A 14,304-nucleotide genomic window follows, 5' to 3' on the forward strand; every position below is an offset into this window, starting at 1 on the left:
ACTTTTGAACACAGGACTACTCAGTGTTTGTGTGACTTATCGATCCCCCAGAAGTCTCTACTGAAATGGTTGGGTTGCAGGGATAGAGGGAATTGAGCAAGGCATCCTTGTTATAGAACAACTGCATGGGGCTGTTTTCAATCAACTGCTGATCCCCATCGCTTATCTAATGGCCCTAAATCTACTTGTGCTTCATTTCTACGGGCTCAATAGAAAAGCATTATTTAGATTGGAAACATTGTGTGATGAGGAAGAGAACCTCTGTCCCAGTGGTATACAGGAAATGGAAGGTGTTCAGATATGAACACAGGATGGGCTAGAGCGTTTCAACTAGAGATATGCTAAGAAGACAGGATTGTCCATGAACTTTTTTTTTGGGGGGGGGGGTTGGTCTTTTAGGCAGAAAATAGCCTTCTGGCTGTTTGACTAAATGGTTCTTTCCAATGCCACAATAATATTGTGTCTGTTTTTGCCTGTTTGTTGGTGCCCAGGATCTCAGAGAAAGGTCTTTCCCTATACCTGCTACAAGATGCCAGGGACTGAATCAAGGAACTTGTGCATGTGTGGGCACACACACAGGTTATACATCATCTACATTATCTATTCATAATGCTTAATCATTTCTCTCTTCTGGTTATTTTAAATCCTCTTGCCCCAAATTAGAGTGAAGCTCTTTAAAACACTAAGGTGCAAACATTTGTTTAAAATGCAAGCTGACCAAAACCTGAAGAAAACAAAACCTGAAGAAAATGTGGGGGAAGATGAAACCAAGGTTAGTTGGCTACCTAAATCCACAGAGAGGGAAGAAATTGTTTCTTAATGACTGAGCATCACTTTTTGAGCAAATTCTCCCAGCCTTCCCGTGGCTTATACAATGCAAGTGTTGAGCCGCACTGTTACATTTGGCATATAATCTGTTGTGGTGGCGCATGAGCCTTGGTGCTCACAGCACAGCTATTGTCTGTGTGACATTTAACCACCAAAAACAAAAGCTGTGTTTAGCACTTGGCAGCCAATGGGAGTTACAAGACAGCTTTGCAGATTTCCTAAGACTCTCATTCAAAAAGCCGCTTGTAGAAATACAGTGTGGTGGAATCATGCCTTGTGAATTTAAATTACCCAAACTCTAGAACTGACATATACACACACATATACCGGGAATCTCCCAGATACATTCATGCACAAGCCTTTAGGCAAAACCAGCAGCCCCTACCCAAGTTAAGCCTAACTGAAACCTTCTGCAAATTGAGTGAAGCCACATTCAGCTATTGTTCAGCTATTGTTTTCATTGTTTGGAAGGAAGTGAGGGGAGGTCTGGGAAGGAAGAGCAGAGGCCCATTCAGTTTATCAGACAAGACAGTTCAGTTTGGAATTCTTGTTCTTTTTTTGCACCCTTGGCATTGCAGGATGTTCGTAATGATAATAATGCGCCATTCAATCCCACCCATGTTCATTTGGAAGTATCCCTTACTGCAGCCTTTGCCAACTTGGTGTCCAGCAACTTTTACTTGGTTTCGCTTCTTCAGAAATTGCCTCCTGACAGATTCCCCTTCTGCCCTCGCTTCCTAATTTTAAGAGGGTTTTCATCCAGTTGTTTTTTTTACATTATCTGCATTAGGTCTCACAGGGTTTCAAACCAGCATTAAGACGCACATGCAAGACCAGGCTAAAGCTCCCTTCCGCAGCCTGTGCAGAAACTGAGGGCGGAGAAGACTAATTTTACTAGCATCCCAAGATGGATTGGCTGCAGATACGAAAGGAAGGCATGAGAAAGGGGAAACCCTGTCCTCTTCCCCCCTCCCCCCATCTCTCTTTCATGAAGAGGAGCTTGTGTTGCACCATGTTAATGGTGGTTGTCACACACAGCACGTTCCACAACATGTGCTCTGCATGGAGCAGTGCTGCTCCCCCCAGCTTCCTGCAAAAAGCAACCCCCAAGAAACATAAGCAGTGCCAGGAGGGAGTAAACAGCTTTCTAATTATAGCGTATCTTTCCTGGGAGGAAGAGGTAGCAAAGATTTCAAGAGGTATGACATGTCCATTGGATAAACTGTGTTTTGTCTCCTGTCATGTCTAAGAATTGTGCACAAAAGCAATTAATGGAAAGCTGTAGTGCAGCTGAAGAGGATCATTCAGCTCTGTAATGTGTGTGTATGGCTATCCCAGAAGAGAACAGAGAGGAGCCCCCGCTAGTCTTTCAGTAAAATAGCAGGGTGTTAGAATGACCCCAAGCTTCCCACCCTTCTACCCATCCTCATAAAACTGCACTCCCTCATTCAGCTGGGTAATATGTCATTAATGTATTCAAACATTTATATACCAGCTTTTATCAATTATTTCAAGGGGCTTACAAGATATCTGCAGCAGCAGACACTGCCTTGGGTCCTAGAGCGGGGAAAGTTAGATAAATGGGGGGAGGGGTGTCTACACATGAGTCTCTCACCACTGTCCTGTTGTTTCTCAAAAGAGAGACTACCTCCCCCCATATTCCCAATTCCAGAAAGTGGGATGTTGGCCTGTCCTAAAGAGGGTTGCATATCCCCTAGAAGGAGCAGGACCACAGCTTGGAGGTGCTCCTGGATTCAATCTTGTCATTGGAGGCTCAAGTGGCCTCCCTGGCTAGGATTGCTCCAGCTGATTTGCCGGATACTACCCTTTTTTTGGACAAAGACAGCTTGTCCACAGTACTCCACCCTAGGTCTTTCTGTTGAGGGGCGAATAACAACTCTAACAACAATTACAGTAACAATAGCAATCCTCCTGCTCACTCCGCTTGCAAACTCCCACCAGCTCCGTTTGGATTCACTCTGCTTTAGCCTGTCTACTCTTTTGCAACAGCCCACTCCACCTATCTCAATCGGAGCATCTCAAATGGAGGCCCAAGGAAGAACAGCTCCACCCTCCACTCCCGCTCCACTTGATCGGCTATGAGACATGAGATCAAGGGCCCTTGTGCCCACTGGGTTTCTACCTTGCCACCTTGACCATCCACTGCCCATCCATTTCCTATCTCCCATCCACTCCCTCAACTCTTACAGTCCAGACACAAATCCAGCCATTCCACTGCTACCACATCACCCCTCCCGCTCTGAACTACACAGGACGCAGAAGCCCCCCTGATGCCCCTCTTAGCTCCAACACTGGTATAATTCCAAGCTAAGGCCCAAGCCCAGGCCATTCTTCTTCCACCAGCTCCAACCGGCATGTAAAGTCTGCTGCCTGATGCAGACTCGTCCTCACTGTCAAAAGTCCCTTATGCCCCACCCCAATCCCACTTTCCCTCGGACAGATCCAACCTGGCATGTATTTGGCACTGCAGCCGCCTCTGCTCAGTTAGAAGCCTCTGCCCACCTGTGCAGGAAACCTGTCTTTCCCAACTAAGGTGGAGGTTAGGCTAAAATTTAAAATGTGCTCTCTCTCTCTCTCCCCCTCCATTTCCTCACGCCGTGGCATTTCATGCAGCAGCAAGGCTTGTTTGATTCAAACCTCTACCTCAGCTTTGTACCTATTGGCACAGCTGTTGTTAATCAAGTCTACCCAGGGCACTGCATGTTGACAAACTAGTAGAATATAGTACAGCAAGAAACACCCGCAATTAATACAAAGCTCACTTAGATAAGGGAAATCACACATGCTTCAAAGACCTTACTGAACAATTTGAACAAAATCACTTTAAATGGACAATCTAAAACTGCTGGATGGGTCAGAATTGTTCGTCTGGATCAGGGCCATGCTGAATGCACTAGATTTCTGTCTAAAGAAGGTCCGCAGTTGGCAGGTACCCATTATTATCTCTACCTTTACAATTTTGGCTGGGATGGGAACAGATTTTTTAAATTAGCTAATTGGGGAGGGGATAACATCCAGAGTAGCATCATCAATTAGTCAAATAGTTTAAATAAGAGCATTGAAAAGTATTAGGGAAATTGACAAATCTAATTCTACCTTGTCCACAGTTAATAGAGTAAATTTCAAAAAAGCTAGAATATTCCAAGTTTTTATCAACCAACTTTTAACATGCAGATTGACAGAGTCTAAAAAGAAACCCCATCCCACACACAAACAACACACACATGTCTAGTTGGATATAGCATTTCTGAATGACCACACAGCACTTTTCAAGAGTCACAAAGCACTTTTTGAGAGTTACAAACAGCGTCGGATATGTAGATCACACTTTTGTCTATCAGTGAAGAAGTAGCATTTTTTAAAGAGACAAAATAGAAATCCATGTCAAATAGTGATATCTGGCAAGAGAAGTGATTATGAGAGTCTTCATGCCATTGAGTACACTTGAGCTTCGAAGCCCTGCATCATTTTGATAGCATTAATATCTAAATTAAGTATGATTGGTCAATACTGTGCATCTACACATGTGCAGTTTCTGCAAAATAGTGCCCTCTGCAGGTAAACCTACAGATCCCATGGACAATATGCTTCCTACTTGATTTTTTTTTTAAAAAAAATAGGAAATTAGAGAAGGGTATCCTTGCTTGGTCCAATCCTACAATGCCTTCAAAATTATGGAATGCATTCACTTTCCCATATTGCTTTTGCCACTGACTTTTTTTATTTTTCCTTTAAGTAAGCATGCCTAGTTAGTTACTACCCTACTGCAGGTATGGGGAAGCTTTGGCCCTCCAGACATTGCTGCAGAGGCAGATTTAGGGCAGTGGAGCCAATTCCGCCACACTGGCCGCCGAGGCACTGTAGGGTGTTGCAACAATGACGTAATGAATTTAGCAGATAGGAAGAGCAGAGGCAGGGAGCTCCAAATTTTGGGCTCGCACAGGGCACTGCTGAAATATGAAAGACCAAAGTCTGCCCCTGGTTGCTGAAATAGTACCATCATCCATGGCCATTGGCCATGTTTGCTGGAGCTGATGGGAGTTGTAGTTCAACAACGTCTGGGGAGCCAAAGGTCCGCCCCCTACTCTTCTTTTTGTCATTAATTTTTTGTTGCTATTCAATTTCATATAGAAGAGGACTTAAAAATGAAGACTGCCTATTCTGTCCAGAGTTTACATGAAGGGAAATGTATATAGCCTTCTCAATTAGCATATATAGAACTAACGTAGAGAGCAAATGCCATGTGTTTTGCCAAATATGTTTTCTTGACGTGTGTGTATTGAAAATAATAGTCCTTTTTTTAATTGCTACTGCAATGGGTACAGTACTCTGAAAATTATTTCTGAAACAGCAGTAGAGACGTTTTTGGAGAATAGGACTTCTCCATCAGTTCAAAAAATATTACTCCTGGGCCATTCAGATTCTACTGTCAGATACTGATGTTTTGTTTTGTATAGAGTATCTCTTTTTCACCAGCTTTTGCAAGGATCCATGCAAATATAGTTTCACAGACAGCTATAAATAGTTTTGGTGATGCCTGATTTGATGATAATTTGTTTATTCATTTTAATACTTTTTTACCCCTTGTTTTGTTGTTTGCAGTTGTTTGTCCTTGATCCTGACTGCGTTTTTTGTACACAGTATTTTCAGTATTTATATTTTCAAATGTGGGTTTTTTTGTCCCTTTGAGCCTGCTTGAATTTCTGCAGAGGTTTTTGGTATAAGCAATAAAAGTCTGACCTGACCTGACCTGGAACTGTTATTTCCGCTGCTGCTGAAAGAACTAAAGGCAGCAGAGCTAGAAGCTTTAGGGCCTTTTACATTGGATGATCGACAGAGCTTCACCTTGTGATCAGGAGCTTTGCACAAAAAGGTATGTGGTGGGGAGCATGTAGGGAGCATGCAAAAGATGACAAAAAGTTTCAAATTCTGTAAACTAAAGGCAATGAAACCATTTTTATATTTGTGCAATTATTATTCCATGAAATGACTGACTCACATTTCAGGGAAAGGTTTCGTAAACAAAAATGTCTCCGATAGACATTTATCACAGACCATGCCAATGGTCATTTACTAAATATTAAAATGCTAGGCACTTCTCTAATTTCAGTTAGTATCTACTTCCAGAGGGCTGGAACTGCAACATTAAAAGCTCAGTTTCTAGTACATACTAAGTGCCCCTGTGCAGCATGTCCCATCTGAGGCGCGGAGTTGCTAGGCAGATACATGCAGCACAAGGCAGCCCTTAGGTAACTTTCTCCCAACTTATTTAGGGTTTCAAATGATGAAAGCAAAACCCTGAACCGTGCCTATTGGTAGCCATTGCAGCTCCCTCAGCATCTCTGGAGATGGAAGTGGAGTCACACTTAAATGGGAAGAGGTGCTGGAAGCAGCTCCATAGCAGGAGGTGTTGAGGTAGGGGTGTTTGATATCATGGAATGGGATGCTCCTGCTCATTCCGTCCCCCCGGATCCATATCTCTATGCCCCAAACTGCTGGACCCCTGCACTTATTATGGTCCTGATTGCACCTCCCCCATCCCATCAGAGCTCTCCAAGCTCCTCTGAATCCTCAGGATCCATCCATCTCCTCCATGACCTCTCCTTGGGGCTCATGACAGCTTTCATCTTGCCTGGATTTAAACTCCTCTTATTGGCCCTAATCCAGCCCACTATTGTGTTCAGACACTGGTCAGGAACCTGCATTGCCACACCTGATTCAGATGTTAAAATAGAGCTGTGAGTCATCGACCCATGTTATGTATGAAGCTAAACTTCCACTATATTCTGCTGTAATTCTAGAAGTGGCTCTTAAGTTGTGCAAAAGCTCAAATATAATGTGAAAATTAATAATTAGGGAAACTCCAGGAAATGGAATAAACTGATGTGTGAATGCAACTAAAATAACATCCAGCTGCCAGCTGGCTTCTGTGTGTGGAACGGGAACCCACGTGTTGGGTTGGCCCTTGGAATTCTGAACCCTGTTCTTCAGAGCAAAATATGGGTGAGTTGGCCTCAGAAGCAAGCAGCATGAAGAGGAAGAAGAGGAGCAGGTCAGTCCATAGAAAGGTAGCAGCTGGAGCACCTTGTCTCAGGCAGTGAAATATCTTGCACTGGTTCTGAGAGAAGAGGTGGGAAAGCACTGTTATGCATTTGGACTTCTCTGGATTCAACAGTGTGTCTCCAAAAGCCAAGTGTGATGATTGAAAATGCTCTTTCTGGACCTATCAAAGCTACTTCTTGAAGCGCAGTTCATTTTCTTGGTCTTTTGATCAAGCTTGCATTTCCAGTTCAGTGACTGAAGAGCTTACAATTTTCTGAACTGCATCAGCGTATTACCCAGGGGCTGTATTTTTCCCTCTCAGTGTTATCTCAGAAATGGAAATTAGTTCCAATTAGGGAGGCATCTGCCACAAGATTATTATAGGGTGTTTCTGAGTCCTCTCACAAACTATTAGGGATCTCTTTGGATCTCTGCATTGCACCAGATCCAGAACTATGGATGATTTAAACTATTGTTTTGGATTTAGGAATAAAATTAATTGCAGGGCCAGTCTGCATGAATTCCACAGCAGTTTTCAATGTGCACTCATTGCCTTTGTGAGGATTATTGCTGTCATATGATATTCTCAAAATCAAACTAACTGTGGCATCTGTACCTCTATCATTCTATTATTTATGGAGCACATTTATAGCCTGCCCTTCATCATACTAGATGCCAGAGTAGAGTACAGTACACAAGTTAGAACAGACAAATTACATAAAATTAACTATCAGTACATATCTCTAGACATCAGGCAACAACATTCTTCTTCTCCCAGGCCTTTGGCTAATTAAACAATCAATGGTCTTTTAAACTGTGAGGGGTAGTATTATTTTGATTGTTACTATGTTATGTATTTTGGGGTTTTAATGTAAACCATCCTGTGATCTACGGATGAAGGAGAGTTAATTTAAGGAGAGGAAATTTAATAAATAATAACAATAACAAAAGTGATCAAAACTATAAATCAACAAATTAGAATACACAAGTGACATAAAGTAAAGCAACAAAATATATTGGGTGGAACTGAAGTCTGCAATCACATTACTTCATTGCACATCAGGAAGGCAATGGTTCACAGACCGTAAAACAATATGTATTGGAAGCAGAAAATTCAGATTCTAATGTCTCCCTTACAACTGATGTTAGAGTTTCAGACTCAGATCTTATCTTAACTTTTCGCAGAGCCGTTGCAAAAAGAGCCAACCTGATGTCACAAAAATTTGGGACCAGATTTGCTTCACTGATGCATTACAACGCACCAACGCCACTCCAAGCACTTCTTCTTATGCACATAAAGGCAGTCTTGCAACATGAAACAGAAAACCGAGAAGCTGATCAAGATGAGGCTCGAAATGGGTATTGCTGGGACATGTGGAGGTTCCTAGTAGTAAATTACAAACCTTGGCTTCTTCACGTGGATTTATGGTACCTAGATAGCATCAAATCCAGCACTCGCTTATGAAGGAAGGAGCAGCAATGTACAAAGACATGCAGGCATTCAAAGTTTCAGAGTGGAGCTGAGTAAAACCTTTCAGGGCCTTGTGTTTTTTCAAAAGCCAATGAAAACAGACTTCACTCCTCACTCTTCCCCTCCCCCCCCCTTTCCACGTTGCCAGTGAAACAGCAGCCCAGCAACTCAACTTTTCTCGTAGCATTTCCTCTTCCTTCAGGAAAACAACAACAACAACATTGTTTTATTGTTGCTCAGCCTTTTGGGGCTTTTTTTGAAATATGGTCACAACCTAAGTGCGTTTATGAAATCGAGCTGCAACGGTTGAGAGACCTGCCTCTAAATGGGTTTCTATTGAGAGCGTCTCTCTGCAGAGCACCATAATTCAATGTGTGGGGAACAGGTTATCTGAACTGGTCAGGCGGTGGATCTGCTTTGCTTTCGCCCTCCACCCTATTTCCTGTTACAAAGTCAGGAAACCATTACCATTAAGCAAAAGCTACAAATATAATTTCCTTCATACTAAATGAGCTGTTTTATGACTAAGGTTAGGAGAAGGTTGTACTCCAGTAGTGCATAAAGGCCTCATTAGGAGACATAAATAATTATCACCACCACTTTGAGGGGGAAAATGCCTGGTTAATGTGTGTGCAGCAGCATGAGGTAGTTGAATCCTGAGGTGGTGGAATGAACTCCCTTAAGGCACCACAAAGGCTTTTAATGTCCCCAAATGTAAATTGGCCCCTACAAGAATAAAACTAGAGAGGCAGGTTTCTAGCCCTCCCTGTTGTTCCAGTTGAAGGTAATTTTTTTAATATACCATTCCAGTTTTCAGGGAGTTTTTATAGTAGGGAAGCATTGAAAATGTAATGCCCACCTGCAGACTGAAGTAACAGAGTTCAGTTTACTACCTCAGGACTGCATCGCTTCACTCAGATACATATGCAGACCACCAGGCCTTAGCATTGGGGCACAAAAGGCTCAGTTTGCTTATCCAATGTTTTAAAATGTACAAACCAAATGCAAGCAGGGTGGCCCCAAAAAATAAAATGAAAGGGGATGAAAGAGGATACTGGTTTGCAGAAAACTGGCATGTGGTGATTTGTGGGTACAGATGCCAATTTAAGGATGATTATTATAATTAAAATAGAATTGCAATCCGTCTCACTTTAATGGGAAAAGCTGTGACCAGTGTGTCTGCTGCAACGCCAAAACCCAACCTTTCTCTTCTGGTATTTTATCAATAAACCGGACTTGGACCAGACAGACCTTTGAGCAGAGGACCCCTTGAAACAGAGGACTGTCCTCTGACAGCCCTCCAGAACAGAGGAGTGCCTTCTGTAAAATATGATAGCTGGCCACCTAAAAATACAACTGTACATTCTGAACCCTGTGCAGGGCAGGAGAGGGCGGCTTTGCACTTTGTCACCAATATAACTTTTGATCCATAGCCTTTGTAACTCTGTAGTCAAGGTGCTCATCAACGTTCATGAGAGCTAGAGTTGTAACAAGCAGAGAAAAGAGAAGAAAAATCTGAATCAAATACCTTGAAATTAAAGCTGCACCTTACTTGCCTTACTAACTTCCTCTGAAGCATGTTTGGTTGTAATGCTTTTGGCAGGAAACTGTGGTGTTTTTCTGGTACAAATTGTGAGAACACATATCAAAAGAGCAAAACCACATGCTGCAGTTTGCAGGAGCAAGTCAGCACTGAGCTGTGAAAAACATCTGTGTCTCCACTTTGTTTGCACTTCACAAAACCTAAAAGGGCACACACAAAAAGAGACCACTGATATCACAACCTGCTGTCAGGTGGGTGAAAATTTGCACTGTTAATGGGCATCTACTCGGGAGGATTAGCACTTACACTAATCTCTAGGAGATCTACTTATGAAAGTCATCATATACTTACTGAGTGCTGTTAAGTACTGAGTGTAAATAACCTGTCTTATCTGAGAATTTCCATGATTGCTGGAAGAGATGCTGCATTTTAAATAAAATGTTAGGATATCTATCCTACATCAGTTTTGCAGAGCCAGATAAGTCGCTGACCTTTAGAAGACTTGGTCAAGCCACAATCTTCAAACTAAAGTGTGACTTCACATAGTACAGTATTTTAAAAGGTATTTGCACTGCTTTTTTCTGGAAAAAAAATGTTTAGGGGTACACTCATTATCCTACTCATATTGAAATACCGCCCCTCAATGAAGCCAAACTTAGATTTACAAAATGTTTAGGGGTATGCATCCCCCTGCATCCCCGCAGAAAGGGGGAAGGCTGTGACCCGTGTGTCTGCTGGGTATTTGTACATAGTATGTCCCAGGAAGGAACACATTTAAATGGAAGAGACATGTCTGCAGTTGCCTGACCTGTGGTTGGCTGTGTGCCTCCAGACACCCGATTGGGAAAGACAGTGGTCATAACTCTATTCTGTATCCTTGGAAGTGGCCCAAGCCACATAGCTTTCTTCTGTGATTCACAACATTCTTGCAGATCTGTGCTTTCTGTTTATTTAAGCAATTTTCATAGGAACACAGGAATCTGCTAAATGAGGCTATTAATTTAGCTCTCCAGGTTTCAGGCCGGTGCCTTTCCTAGTCCTACTGGGAGATGGCAGGACTAAGAATATAAGAAGAGCCCTAATGAATCTGACCAAAGGCCCACCTAGTCCAGACATCCTGTTCTCAGTGACCCACCAGACACCTATGGGAAGCCCATAAGCAGAATATGAGTGTAGCAGCAACCCCCAACAACTGGCATTCAGAGGCACCAACACCAGAGGGGGTGCACAACCTCCTTGTACACTAGTAGTGCGGAAAGAGGGCGGTAAATTGCAGTTCCACTCTGTGTGGAATTCCACCCAGCTGATATGCAGAAGGTCTCATCACTTGGCCATTAAACAGGCATAACAGATGGAGTTTTCGTCTCCTAAGGCAGGCATGGGGAACCTTTTCAATGAGTGCATTTGACCAACAGCTGTGCCTTTTAACCATTGCACAGTAGGCCACACTCCAGTTATGCAACAGGCAGAGGTTTCTACACACACACCCTCTGTCCAGACAAGCAAGAGGCATCGCAGTTGAAAGACACATCCCAGCCAGGTAAAAGCACCTGACCAGAGTGCAGAGCAGAGCTGGGGAAGAGGAGTGATCTGGGCAGAGTCCCAGATAGGACCAGGAAAGAGACCCCTGCCTAGCTGAAACCCTGGAAGGCTGTTCCAGTCAGTGCTGACCTAGATGGACCAACGGTCTGACTCAATACAAGGCAGCTTCCTATGTAATAATGGTAACAATAATATGCACACATAAGTTTTGGAAGATATGTAGAAGCATTCAAATACACCCAGAGTATACTAAGCTAGAAAACCCAAATTCCCGTTCCAGGAAGTTAGTAAGCAATAGGCAACAGATAGACAGAATGGATTTTAGAAAATGTGATGTCACTGAAAAGTAAACACTGATTTCAATAGGATACTATACCATGCTTGACTTCCACGAGACACATACCTTTACCCATTACAGAGTGGGGAGCCCCAATGAACTTTCCAGGTAGTGTAAAGGACCAAAGAGACACTCTTATAGCTGAGGGACACACCACATTTACACACCCTTTCCAAAGACTGTGCTGTACATTCTGTTTCCTGCCTCCACATGATAATTTGTACAAACAGATGCTCACCGTGGATTGATTTAATAGGTGCTAATTGTACAGATAGCACCCCAGATGCTTAGAAAGCCACCCTAGTTCCATTATGTTAATAATGGAATTGTGCAACATGACCCTTTGAATAATGGAAAACACTTGGATTCCCATTCTGTGCAGAACAAGGCACGCCTAAGCCCACTGTAACCAACAATCTAATAGTTTAGGATTGTGGCCTAGGAATCCAAAGCACTCTAGAGGTTTAAAAAAGAAATATTTAAACCCATGCAAAAAAGTGTCAACATCACACTCTGCTCACGTTGACATTTTCCATAGTGAGGAAAGGAAACTAGGTAGGGCAGGGTTGGACCTGGCCCACAGCACAGATGGAACACAGAATGCAATTCTATCCAGCACATTGCTGACATTTTGTTTGCGGGATCCTGTGTATAACATTGTATAAATTATCAGAGAATAGATGGTTCCTCTGGATAATGAGTGTTAAAGTAAAATAAATATAATTTTGTCCAGGAGGTAATATTACCTCTGGGACACGTCAGGACTTCATGGCCACCATGACAACCATACAGCTGTCCTAAGATGCCATTGGCCTGATGTGTGATGTGGCACTCTGGTTTTCTTGACTAGGCAGGAATAAATGTGATCTGAAAGTGGAGGATATTAACATCAGTCCCTTGTCATGGTCAACTCACCTCCTGTTGAATTTTAGGCTTTCAGCAGTTTTCCCCCCTTTGCAGAAGCAGGGGACCTATTAAGGTGGTCCACTCTCAGAGGCTGATGGATTCAACTGGTTTCCAGATGGATAGATATTTCAGCTAATATGACTGGCACTTCTGTTGAAACTCTGGCCAATGTGTGGAATATACAGTCCAGGCTCCCTTGGATGAAACCAATTTTCTAGATCCATTTCAACTGGGGTTCTGAGAATGTAGAATACATTGCTGCAAATATATATATATATTTGTCAGAGCTGCTTGAAGATCCTAGCTCACAGAGGATCACGCTAGCCAGCGGTCATTAAGTAAAAGTCTTTATTGAATTACAGTTTCCATTCTCACGCTGCTGCGCGCAACTCTACGCCTAGTAGCTAGGTCGGCGAAGCTCCGTCTGAGTCTCCGCCCTGTGTGCACCAACTTAATATCCTAGCCTTGCTCCACCTTTTCCTCCTGACTGTCCTCCTCTGGGTCCCTCTACCCCCCGGGGCTTCTTCCTTCCGGGATTCTTCTGACGCTGACCCAGACCCTCCTGCCTCTTTGCGCCGGGCTTTAGGACCTGGCTCTCTTTCGGGGCTGCTTACTGCGCCGCCTTCCTCTGCATTTGAACTTGGCGCGCGCGCCCAACCTTCCACTTTCCTCTCAACCGTTTCTTCGCTCCCCGATGGAGGTGTGGCCATCCCCGACTCATGTCCTCCCTCCTGTGGAGGTGTGGCCACTCCTGACTCATGTCCTCCCTCCTGTGGTGAGCTGCCAGCGCTTCCCCCCTGGCTCCCTTCCTCTTCCCTGCTTCCTGGCGGTGACGCTGGTCCCGATTTCCAGCTGCTCCCCCCTGAGTCCTCTCTGGCTCTGTCTTCCTGGGGTGCCCCCCTAGACTCCCCCCTTGCCCTCGCCACTGGTGCTCCTTTCTGTGAATCCTCTGATTCACTGGAAAGACTAGGAGATCTCGGGTCGTCGTCGTCACTCATCTTTTCTTCTGCCTCCTCCCCTTCGCTCTCTGTTTCCTCCCTTGCCCGTGCTTCTGCTCCTAAACCCCTGACATCCATCCCCCCCTCGAAGCCCCCCATTCCCCCCTCCCCTCCTTCCGGTGCTGGAGCTGGGGGCTGCTGTTGCAAAGGGACGAACGTCGGGTATCGGTCGCTTCCCGTGGCAGGCCTCCATCTGAAGTCTCCCGGGTCTTCCTCCCCGCTCTCGTCGACGACAGTCACCTCCGCTTCCATCTCTGTGCCGCCGTGCTCGAAACCAGGGTCGTCCCCGAAAACGTCCATGTCCGTCTCTCCCTCACTTCCTCCTGTCGGTGTTGCTCGTCCTGGGCCTTCCAGCCACCGTCTGCGCCACTGCTCCTCTGGCCTATCGTCCCACCAATACGAGGGTTCTGATGCAGATCCCGAGGGTGACCCCTCCGGGGAACGGACGTCTTGTGTCGGGTCCTCGTCCGAGTCGAACCCCCGGAAAGTGCTGGCCGAAAGTGTGGGCGTGAAAAGCCAGTCGTCAAAATATTCTGCTGGCATAGGTCTATGGGGAAAGAGGGCATGAAACTCGTCTTTGAGGAGAGGTTCGTCCAAGGCGTAGCCCGGCACCCAG

At 44.4% G+C, this 14,304-nt stretch overlaps 2 protein-coding genes across 3 annotated transcripts in view; both read right to left on the bottom strand.

Annotated features, from left to right (window-relative positions):
- CEP85L (centrosomal protein 85L) overlaps positions 1–14,304 on the bottom strand; it is a 131,304-nt gene that overhangs the window by 109,351 nt on the left and 7,649 nt on the right. The window lies entirely within an intron of this gene.
- Positions 9,891–14,304, bottom strand: part of MCM9 (minichromosome maintenance 9 homologous recombination repair factor) — a 55,886-nt gene continuing 51,472 nt past the window's right edge. The window contains exon 14 of the transcript XR_014524767.1: positions 9,891–10,105. The gene's annotated coding sequence lies outside the window, so the exon portion shown is untranslated. The remainder of the gene's footprint in view (positions 10,106–14,304) is intronic.

The sequence above is a fragment of the Podarcis liolepis genome, assembly GCF_965112155.1.
Source record: "Podarcis liolepis genome assembly, chromosome: 3".
Classification (NCBI taxonomy): Eukaryota; Metazoa; Chordata; class Lepidosauria; order Squamata; family Lacertidae; genus Podarcis; species Podarcis liolepis.